This window comes from Prosopis cineraria, unplaced genomic scaffold (assembly GCF_029017545.1).
Source record: "Prosopis cineraria cultivar Desert tree isolate PC_DT_omini unplaced genomic scaffold, ASM2901754v1 PC3, whole genome shotgun sequence".
NCBI classification, from domain to species: Eukaryota; Viridiplantae; Streptophyta; class Magnoliopsida; order Fabales; family Fabaceae; genus Prosopis; species Prosopis cineraria.
In genome coordinates, this window is record NW_026555334.1 from 24,104,511 (window position 1) to 24,116,462 (window position 11,952).

The window sequence follows — 11,952 nt, forward strand, 5'->3', positions numbered from 1 at the left end:
TGTGTTTTTCAATTAGTGAATTTCTTGTGTTAATATTGCATAATCTTGTGGTGTTAATGCTTGTGTTGTTGAGTAGCTTGACATAATCTTGTGGTTGCTCAATTTATGTGTTTGACCATGGCTGTTGAGAGAGGATTTTGAGTGAATCACTTGGCTAATGTCTTCACCAATTGGTTAATTGAACTAGGGACTTTAATCTAAGACCTAGGGAGGTTAGCTAATTAGGTTAATTGGCTTAGGATAATTTTCTTAAGTCATGACAGCTTTAGTCAAGAGGAAAGGGAAGCTAAACTTAGCCTAATCATGAGAAGATAATGAGTCCAAAATCAACTAATCTCTAGGGTTCCATTATTGTAAAAGGGAAGTTCATTTCACTCACTTTCACTAGCATTTTAATTACTTGCATATTAGGTAATTAGTTTAGATAATTAGCTAGATAACTAAATTCCTACAAACTTTGGTTGATTTATTTCACTAGATAACTTTCAATTAGACTTAAAACCATTCCTTGGGAGATGACCTAGGGTTGGCCCTATATTGCATTAGGGTTAGCTTTAGTGTAATTTTGAGGATAAGCGACTAATTTCCTATCAAAATTTTGGCGCCGTTGCCGGGGAATGGTTTAAGTTTAATTCTAAGGTTGTTTAGTACTTAATTTATATTTTTAGTGTTCCTGAAAAATTTTTTTGAAAAATTATAAAAATTTGTGTTTTGTGTTTTGTTTAGTGTTTTTTGTGTGTTTTGAGTGTTTTTATTCTGTTTTGAAAAAGAAAAAAAAAATTAATGCAATTTTCGTTGGTTTGGTGTAGAGCTGAAAATACTCTGTTTCTAGTGTCTCTGTCTGAAATTGAAAAATTAACTGGGAATGAGTCTGAGGGAATTTGAACTTGAAATTTATTTCATTGAAAGCTCTATATCCTAGCTTCACTTTAAAATTGGTTTGGTCAATTTTGGACGTGGGAAGTGTCCTGTGGAAATTTTACAATCTAACAAGGTCCAGGGAGCCATTACAGAGGATTTCCAAAACCCTGTTTCAATTTTGAGTTAGCATATCTTCCTCTTTGTGCGTTCAAATTGATTGATTCCAGTTTCATTTTTCTTATCGCTGTCTTATCTTTGTTTCTTGTGTTTAGGATTTTCTTCAATTTTTCCATTTTCCTATTTGAAAGTTTGTTAGAAGCTCTGAAGGTCTTCTGGACGAAATCCTGTTTCTCCAGACTTGAGGACCAACTTGTGAAAAATTCTGGGAACGATTGGGAAGGATTTTTAATCTAAAAGTTTTATATAATTTTCCTGTATATCTCTTGTGTTTCTCATAAAAGTTTCAGGGGAATTTATCATGTGGATTTGCTGATAGAAAATTCACAAGTTCACTGTCTCCAGAGAGCCTACTGTGCGAATTCCAGAATTGCCAAAGCTTCTTGATTGAGCATTTCTAACTCTCTTTCTACTTGTTTGGTGTTATTTTTTTTCATTTTGTTGCTATTGAGTTTAATAAAAAAATAAAAAAAATTATTTCTCTTGCTTTTGTGTGTTTTGAATTGTTTCATGTTGATTTGCATTTTAGTTTAGCTTGTTCTTTGTTCTTAATTTTCTTGAGCTTGATTAGTGCATGACCCGAAGAAAACATACCTCTTTTGTTGAATTAGATCCAGAAATTGAAAGGACTATTTCTAGATTGAGAAGATCACAACCTATTCTTGATTCTCATTTGGTTTGTAATTCAACAATGGAAGGTATCTTAGGACATGAGCATGTGCATAATGAGGGCCATGGGAATGGGAATGAGAATTTGCATGATGATGGCCATGTTAATAATGAATTTGAAGGCTTGCATAACCCTAGAGAGGAGAGGAGCATTAGGCAATTAACTCAACCTAATTGGCATGATAATCCTTATGGCTTATATGTTCCTCCTACTAATGTTCAATTTGAAATTAAATCCTCCTTGATTAATGCATTGCCTAAATTTCATGGGTTACCAGGAGAGGATTGTCATAGGTTTTTGCATACTTTCCTATTGGTTTGTGATACTATGAAGCCTATGCATGTAAATGTTGATGATGTTCAAGCTAAGGCTTTTGTATTTTCTCTTGAAGGTTTAGCAAAGGAATGGTATTTCAACTACCCTTCTTATGTGAAAGTGAGCACATGGGCGAGCTAAGAAGACTCTTCTTAGATAAATTCTTTCCAAATTCCAAGGTCACCAATTTGAGAAAGCAAATCTATGGGGTCCAACAAGGAGAGGATGAGAGTCTCTATGAGTATTGGACTAGATTCCAAGGCCTTTTGGCTAAATGCCCACACCATCAAATTTCTAGTGAGAATTTAGTCCAATATTTCTATGAGGGCTTGATTCCAAGAGACAAAGTTAACATTGATGCCGCTAGTGGTGGATGCTTGATTGACCTCACTTCCTTAAAGGCTTGGGAACTAATTGACAAGATGGCTTCAAGTGGTGCTCAATACTCTACAAGGGAAAAGAGAAATGTGAATATGGTAGGTTCCTCAGTTCTTAATGATTCATATGTGGACTTGCTAGCTGCCAAGATTGGGAGAATGTTGGCTCCACAAATATCTCAAGTGAGCAATGTAAGTACTTCTCAAGCACTTGTCCCTTATTCTTGTACTTTTTGTGACTCACCTATGCATGTAGAAAGCAATTGTCCTATTAAGTTTGAACAAGTAAATGCTATCTACAATGGAAAACAATCCTATGGTGGGAGGCAAGGGCAAGGAGCTTATTCTAATACTTACAACCCTTCATGGAGAGACCATCCTAATTTCTCCTATTCAAATCCAAATGTGGCTTTACAAGACAATCAACAAAGAGGATCCTATCAAAACACCTTTGGCCGTGACCCTCCACCTCATTTGTCTCAAGGTAGCTCTTCTCAAAGCTACAATCCAAGTGGTAATTCTCTTGCACCTTCTTCTAATTCTTATAGTGATAGGAGGCTTGTTCCAATTGAGAGTTCTTCTAATTCGAACTCTTCTAATGATGTGAATGTGTTACGTAAGCAGTTGATTGAAATGAACTCTTTGTATAAAAACATGTATGATGGCTTAGGGAACAAGGTAGAGAGTATGGGTAACAAGTGTGAGAACATGAACTCTAAAATTGATGCCCTTACTTCTCAAATGAATATGCTTGCTAACCAATTAAGTGCAGCCAATGCTCAAGCCTCTACATTACCATCCAACACCGTTGCTAATCCTAAAGCTAATCTTAATGCTATCACATTGAGGAGTGGCAAGGAGTTGGGAGAAAGAGTACAAGAAGACAAAAGACAAGGGAAGGCCGAGAAGCCCTCTTTAAATTCTTCAATTGATGTTAATGTTTCTAGTTCTTCTTTTGCTCCTAATGATGCATCTTTTTGTAGAGATGATGAGGATGAAAACATTGAGGAGATCATATGTGAGCAACCACCATCTAAGGTGGAAAAGGGGACTATGGCCGAGTTGTTTAGTAAGGAAAAAGAGGGAGAGGCCGAGCAAAGTGAAACAAGAAAGGAGAGTTCAAGGAAGGAAGAAGGAAAGCAAAGTCAAGAGATTATGAAGAAGCTTCCTTTTCCACAAGCACAAGTGGTCCCTAAGCAAGTAAAGGGACAATTTGATCAAGAGGTATATGATTTCTTCCACAAGATTCATGTTAATGTACCCTTGATGGATGTAGTTAAGAACTTTCCTAAGTATGCCAAATTTTTGAAAGATTGTTGTACAAATAAAAGAAAATTTAGGCCTAATGCAAGGGTACAATTACCCTCATCTGTGAGTGCTATCATGAAGCCTCAACTCCCTATAAAATGTGAGGACCCCGGTTCCTTCACAATTCCATGCAAGATTGGCAACACACATTTTTCTCATGCATTGATAGACTTAGGTGCAGCCATTAATGTTATGCCTCTTTCAATTTATCATGCCTTGAGTCTTGATTGCATGCATAAGACACCTATGATATGCCAATTAGCGGATAGAAGTGTTAGAAGACCACATGGAGTAGTAGAAGACTTGTTGGTTTGTGTTAAAGGTCTATTATTTCCTGTGGATTTCTATGTGCTTGATATGTCAAAAGAAGGGAGTGGGGATGATATTTTGATTTTAGGAAGGCCATTTATGAGGACTGCCCGTACATTGATTGACATGGAAAAAGGTAGTTTGATTTTGAAATGTGGAGAGGATCATGTTATTTTTAATATATATGAAGCAATGAAACATCCTTTTGAGGATTATTCTTTGTTAGGTGTAAGTTCCATTGAGTTATTGCTTCATGATGCTTGTGAGTCTCACATGCTTGATTCTTTCTCACATGTTGATGATGATTTGTCTCTTGTTACTACTACATGTATTGATGGATGTAGTTGTCCTATTTGTTTAGAGATTGATGCATGCTTGAATGATGCAACTACTTCTTCTCATGATTTGTTTAAAATATCTCCTATGCTTGATCTTGAAATGCTTGAGAAGGGTATATCTTCTTGTGTTGTAGGTACTAAAGCCATTAAGGCCGAATCTATGAGTTTTTCTCCACTCGAGCTTGATGTTCTTAGGATTCCCAAGCTATTGGAGGAAAATTCTACACTTTCACATGTCGAGGCCGTGGCTCAAGTCCAAGCACTTGAGGACAAGTTGCAAGAAAAGGGGGAGGCTGTAAAGAAAGAAGAGGAGAAATCAAAAACAAGTGAGAAGCCTAAAAGACAAGATAGTACCATGGAATATTCCACCAAATTAGACTTGAAGAAGCTCATTCCCTCTTGTGTAGAGCCACCTACCTTGGAGTTGAAGCCTTTACCATCCAATCTCAAGTATGCATATCTCATTGAGAATGAGAAGCTTCCGGTAATAATTTCTAACTCTTTATCTCTTGAGGAAGAAAATGCATTACTTGATGTGTTGAGAAAGAACATACATGCTATTGGTTGGACTTTGGCTGACATTCCTGGTATTGACCCTATTGTGTGCACACATAAAATTTTTCTTGAGGACAATGCTAAGCCCATTAGGCAACCACAAAGGAGACTTAACCCATTGATTTTAGATGTGGTAAAGAAAGAGGTTGTTAAGCTACTTAGTGCTGGGATCATCTATCCTATAGCTGACAGTGAGTGGGTGTCTCCAACCCAAGTTGTACCTAAGAAAGGGGGGATTACTGTGGTAAAAAATGAGAAAGGAGAGCTTGTTCCAACTAGAGTTCAAAATGCTTGGAGAGTGTGCATAGACTATAGGAAGCTCAATAATGTGACTAGGAAGGACCATTTTCCTTTGCCTTTTATTGATCAAATGCTTGAGAGATTGGCTTCCAAGTCCCATTATTGCTTCCTAGATGGGTTTAGTGGGTATTTTCAGATTCCTATAGCTCCTAGTGACCAAGATAAGACTACCTTTACATGCCCCTTTGGTACATTTGCCTATAGGAGGATGCCTTTTGGTCTTTGCAATGCACCTGGTACTTTTCAAAGATGCATGATGTCCATATTTTGTGATTTTATTGAACATTGCATGGAAGTCTTTATGGATGATTTTACTGTGTATGGTGAGTCCTTTGATTCATGCTTGCATTCTTTAGATAAAGTGCTTGGTAGGTGCATTGAAAAGAAGCTTGTGCTTAACTTTGAAAAATGCCATTTCATGGTAGATAAAGGAATTGTTTTAGGCCATTTGATTTCTTCCAATGGCATAGAGGTGGATAAGGCCAAAGTAGATGTGATTGCTTCTTTGCCATATCCTGTTTGTTTGAAAGATTTGAGATCATTTTTGGGACATGCAGGCTTTTATAGGAGATTTATAAAGGGGTTTAGTGAAATTGCTTTGCCTATGTCTAAACTCTTACAAAAAGATGTTGATTTTGTTTTTGATGATGCTTGCAAAAGGAGTTTTGACACTTTGAAAAGCATGCTCATTTCCCCTCCCATTCTTAAAGCCCCAAATTGGTCTTTACCTTTTGAGTTGTCATGTGATGCTTCTAATTTTGCTGTGGGAGCTATGCTTGGTCAAAGAGAGGGCAAGTTATCATATGTGATTGCTTATGCATCTAGGACCCTAGATTCAGCTCAGGTTAATTACACCACAACTGAGAAAGAGTTGTTTGCTATTGTTTTTGCACTTGATAAATTTAGATCATATCTTCTTAACTCTAAAGTTGTTGTGTACACTGACCATGCTGCTGTGAGGTACTTGTTTAAGAAGACAGATTCTAAGCCTCGCTTGATTCGATGGGTGATCTTAATGCAAGAATTTGATGTGGAGATAAGGGATAGGAGTGGTTCTACCAATCAAGTAGCGGATCATTTGTCTAGACTACCTCATTTAAAAGCTACTATGGTAAACTCTAACCCTACTATTCCTTGTGATTCATTTCCTGATGAGGCATTGTGTGCCATTTCATCTAAGCCTCCATGGTATGCCTCTTTTGCTAACTATATTGAGTGTAGAGTCTTGCCTCCTTGTGCTTCACGTTTTGCCATTGAAAAATTGAAAAGAGAGTCTAGATTTTACATTTGGGAACCACCTTTGATGTGGAAGATTTGTAGTGATAAAGTGATTAGGAGGTGTGTTGATGATGTTGATGTGCCTTCTGTTCTTGAATTTTGTCACTCTCATGCATGTGGTGGTCATTTTAGCTCAAATAAGACAGCTAGGAAGGTTTTAGATTGTGGATTGTATTGGCCTAGCTTGTTTAAAGACTCTTATGAATTTTGTAAAGCATGCTTGAAATGTCAAAAGGTTAGTAGTTGGGGTAAGAGACATGAAATGCCTCAACAACCCATTTTATTTTGTGAGATTTTTGATGTTTGGGGCATTGACTTCATGGGTCCCTTTCCACCATCCTTTAGTTTTGAGTACATATTACTTGGTGTTGATTATGTTTCAAAGTGGATTGAAGCCATTCCTACTAGAACTTGTGATGCTAAGATTGTTTTGAAGTTTCTCAAATCTAATATTTTTTGTAGGTATGGAGTTCCTAAGGCCTTGGTAAGTGACCAAGGATCCCACTTTTGCAATAAGATGATGAAGGCTCTCTTGGCTAAATATGGAGTGCATCACAAAATCTCTACACCATATCATCCCCAAACTAATGGCCAAGCCGAAGTATCAAATAGAGAAGTCAAGAAAATCCTAACCAAGGTGGTGAACACAAATAGGAAGGATTGGTCTTTACACTTGGAGGATGCTTTGTGGGCTTATCGGACCGCTTATAAGACTCCCATTGGCATGTCTCCTTTTCGATTGGTGTATGGAAAGGCTTGCCACCTCCCTGTGGAGATAGAGCATAGGGCCTATTGGGCCATCAAGAAACTAAACTTGGATTTCCATCTTTCGGCTAAGGAGAGATTTCTTCAAATGCAAGAACTTGAGGAGCTTAGGTTGGATGCCTATGAGTCTTCTAGAATCTATAAGGAGAAAACAAGGATCCTTCATGACAAGCTAATCTTGAGGAAAAAGTTCCAAGAAGGAGATCAAGTCCTCTTGTTCCAAACAAGGTTTATTCATAAGCATGCCAAGTTGAAGTCTAAGTGGGAGGGACCATATCTAGTGACCAAGGTGTTTCCCTATGGGGTTTTGCAACTCTTGAATAAAGCCACGGGTTCCACTATGCAAATCAATGGTCACCTATGCAAGCTCTACAAAGATGCCAAATCACTTCAAAAGGAGGAGGACTTCTCTCAACATGTTTTTGAACCACCATGATAAGGTTGTATCTCTCTAACCTTGAGCTTTTACCTTCCTTTAATTGATATATTTAATGATAGGTATAGTTCAAGTGTGGGGGAGATGAACCTAGTAGGAAAATTAGAGTTTATTTGCTTTATTTGACTTCTTTGTTTTGTGTTTTAGTTTGAAAAAAAAAAAATCTGCACCACACTTTTGTTATGCATTCATTATTGATCTCACTTATTTTATCACTAGTCTATACATACATTGAGGACAATGCATGATTTAAGTGTGGGGGAGAGAAATAAACATTTTGTTTTGTTTGTTTGGTTTTGTTTGGTTTTGCAAAAAAAAAAAATTCAAAAAAAAAATTTTTTTTCTTTGTTTTGTTTTGTTTGAGGTTACTTAATTACCTAGCTCTTGAATGGATATTTTGATTCTTGAGATGTGGTAATTTTTAGGATTGAATAGGTGTGAAGTGAACATTCTTTTACCTTGAATTAATGGATTAGAGTGGCATATTACCCATTCATGGAAGAGGCTAAACACTCATGTGTGATTAATTCCTTAGTGATGTTACCCTCTAGAATTTGTTTCACTTCTTAATTAAGACCATATATCTTGCACTTGTTTGATAGGAGATGAGAGATGGCATTCATAAAAAATAGCCAAGAGCCAAATAGCCAACCTATTATTATTTATTATCCTTTGTTAGCCACTTTGAGCCTTTGGTTTGATTCTTAAAAAAAAAATATTCACCCTATTTTTCCCCAAGGAATGCATGTTACACTTTTATATGTCTTTTTAATATTCATTGCATGTCCTAGATCAAATGAGTGGATGCCTATTATCATTTCTCTATCCATTACTTCCATTGTTTTCAAAGAGTTAGGGGCAACCAAAAAAAAAAACAACAAAGATAGATTTGAAAAAAAAAATTAGTCAAAAAGAAAAGAAATAAAGTTGCTAGAAAAAGAAAAAAAAAGAAAAAAAAAAGAAAAGAAAGAAAAAAAATAAAAATAAAAATAAAAAGTTGCCTAGCTCATCCATTCCATTTGTTTTATTATTTCTTATCATTTCTTTCCATCCTCATTGTGTTAAGGTGTTCACTCAATTGAGTTAGGTTATGCTTTGCATATTAAGGGGATATATCTTGATTTAGCATTATTTTGATGCTAACCCTATTTTTTTTTATATACATGCATTTCTTAGACATCCTTTCATTACCTATATCACAACCTAATAAAGTCCATTTGATTCTTGATTGCAAGTGCTATTTAGTGATGGAGATGTAGAAGGGTTACAAATTCATAGTAGGGTTTATCCTAAGAAATTTTGAGTGAAATTTAATACCTTATACACTTTGAGTGATGAGAGCAAACACTTAACCTAGAGAGGCTTACTCTTTGACATTGATTCTTGGTAAGGGTTTGTTTGTGATGTGCATAATTCTTTCGTAATTATTGCCACATTGATTGATAATTTGTAGAAGTTCATGAGCTAGTATTTTAGTGACTTGAAACAATGTTTTTCTTTTATTTCTTTGTCTTATAGTTTCTTTTGGGACCTTTTTCACTTGATTTTGCCCGGAGTGCAAAAGCTAAGTGTGGGGGAATTGATAGAACACATTTGTTACCCACTTTTATTTGTCAATTAGGACCATTTTATTAATGATTTATCACCTTCAAGTGCACACATTGCATTAGATTTGGAACTTTGCCTAAGTTTCTAAGATCAGTGCACTAGGGGCATTTTGGTCCAAAAAATGAACTTTTGAGAAAATGTACAAGAAAAATTGACAAAGTGAATTTTATGTCCAGTTGATGAATGGTGAAATTATATTTTTAAAATTCATTTTAGTTTGGGAGTAATTAAATAAAAAAGTCAACACTTTCTTAAGTGTCTTAGTTTGTCCTAGTTTTTGGTTTGCCTTTGTGTGAAAATTTTTATATAATTTTGTGCAGCCTGAAACTTGATTAATTTAATAAATTCTCCCTTCTAATTATGAATTTAATTCTGGACATGAATTAGATTTTATTATATCATATGCTATTTAATTGAATTATGTGATTTATGTGACATAGGTGGCATGTGACTTGTGCATCAATTGGGCAATTGAGGTCAACACTCCTTGAGGACAATGGCTGATGGTTTGCACGTGAATTATGATTATTTTGAGGGATTAGATCAGCTAAAATGATGTGGATGACACATGGGAAATTAGGCACACATTGGAATCATCTACAAACCAATAGGAAGTTGCCACCTTGCAAGTGTGACAAGGCTCCCATTTACATTTTAATTTCTTTTTCCTTATTTTAATTAAGCTTCAGCTGATGGGAGACACCAAGGAGCACGCCATTTTAAGTCTCAAATGGGATCCAACACATATCTCATTCATCTTCCACATTCTCTCTCTCTTGTTCATAGTGTTCTTCATTTTCTCTCTTTTGTTCTTCATTTTCCAGCACCCTAACCTCCATTTTCAGCCACCAAACCTCCACAAAACTCATACCATTCTTCTCCTTTCTTCATTTTCGTTCCATCCCTTCCATTTTCACAAGGATTGAAGCTCATTTTCATCATTCAAGAGCTATGGAGTTTGGCCTTCACAAGCAATCACTAGGGTTCTTGAAGATGAAGATTGGCTAAGTTTCTTTGTGGAATCCTAGAGAGATGAAGATGGAGGATGAGTCTTGAGCTTCAAATTGGCTAAGTTCTTTTGTTTCCTATCCTCTTCTCTTTTTACTAGATGGTTAGATTCCTTAATCTAGGGTTTAATCATCTTAGCTTATAAATTCTAATTTGAATTTGATGTTGATGTAAAGAGAGAGGATTGTTTCATTTAATTTCTTCCTTGGACAGCCATGACTGAATTTTGCCACTCTTTGTTTGGCACATAATCTTGTGTTTTTCAATTAGTGAATTTCTTGTGTTAATATTGCATAATCTTGTGGTGTTAATGCTTGTGTTGTTGAGTAGCTTGACATAATCTTGTGGTTGCTCAATTTATGTGTTTGACCATGGCTGTTGAGAGAGGATTTTGAGTGAATCACTTGGCTAATGTCTTCACCAATTGGTTAATTAAACTAGGGACTTTAATCTAAGACCTAGGGAGGTTAGCTAATTAGGTTAATTGGCTTAGGATAATTTTCTTAAGTCATGACAGCTTTAGTCAAGAGGAAAGGGAAGCTAAACTTAGCCTAATCATGAGAAGATAATGAGTCCAAAATCAACTAATCTCTAGGGTTCCATTATTGTAAAAAGGGAAGTTCATTTCACTCACTTTCACTAGCATTTTAATTACTTGCATATTAGGTAATTAGTTTAGATAATTAGATAGATAACTAAATTCCTACAAACTTTGGTTGATTTATTTCACTAGATAACTTTCAATTAGACTTAAAACCATTCCTTGGGAGATGACCTAGGGTTGGCCCTATATTGCATTAGGGTTAGCTTTATGTAATTTTGAGGATAAACGACTAATTTCCTATCATTGAGGTGATGTAAAGTAGTAATTAGATAGTTATGAACTTAGAATGGATAAATGGAAAGGAGTTTATGGATGAATGTAGCCCTAAGTGGTAAAAATAAGTTTTTGGTCAAAATGGACTAAATGACTAAAATGTGTCAAATGTGTTCAAATTGGCATATTAGACATCTGAATAGAGAAAGGAAGCTTGAGAAAAGCTTGTGAGATAGTTGAAATCCATGGGTAACCTTTCTAGTGACAGAAGGGTTGAGGCAACTGAATAACTTTCTTTGTTTGACTATTTATTGTAACTGTATGTTAGTATGTTATGTAATGCATGAAATGGTTTTAAACTAAGCATGTTTTATAGCGTTGAGTGATTGTTTTCTGTTAAAAAACTTTTAGTTTAAATGAGCATTGAAATTTGTGTATTGAAATGAAAAATATTATTTTTATATAATGTGCAAGAAAGTGTGATATGGTAAATAGGAACTTTAAATGGTTCAAGAAAGCATGATTATAGGGGTGGGAGTTCATCTAAGTGTATAAGAGATAATAAATACCATATGGCAAGGTTTACATAGTACCTTGTTAAGGTGCGGTATTGGAAACAATTCTCCTTAGTGCCTCGAAAGGTGCGGTATTGGAGAAGATCTTCTTAGTGCCTATTAAGGTATGGTGTTAGAGATGAGAGAATCCTTAGTATCTTTGGGATACGGTGTTAGAGTTAACGATGCCCTATTGTGTGTATTGGGTCTGTATTGTGCGTTAGTACATCTTTGGCTAGGTGATTCTATCACTATAAGTGAGCTCAAGACTAATGA

At 35.7% G+C, this 11,952-nt stretch overlaps 1 non-coding gene across 1 annotated transcript; it reads right to left on the reverse strand.

The window, feature by feature from the left end:
* Window positions 1-2,208: 2,208 nt before the first annotated feature.
* LOC129307554 (small nucleolar RNA R71) lies at window positions 2,209-2,315 on the reverse strand. The gene has a single exon (XR_008592443.1). It is a non-coding gene; the product is annotated as a small nucleolar RNA R71 (small nucleolar RNA).
* Between the last annotated feature and the right edge of the window lie 9,637 nt (window positions 2,316-11,952).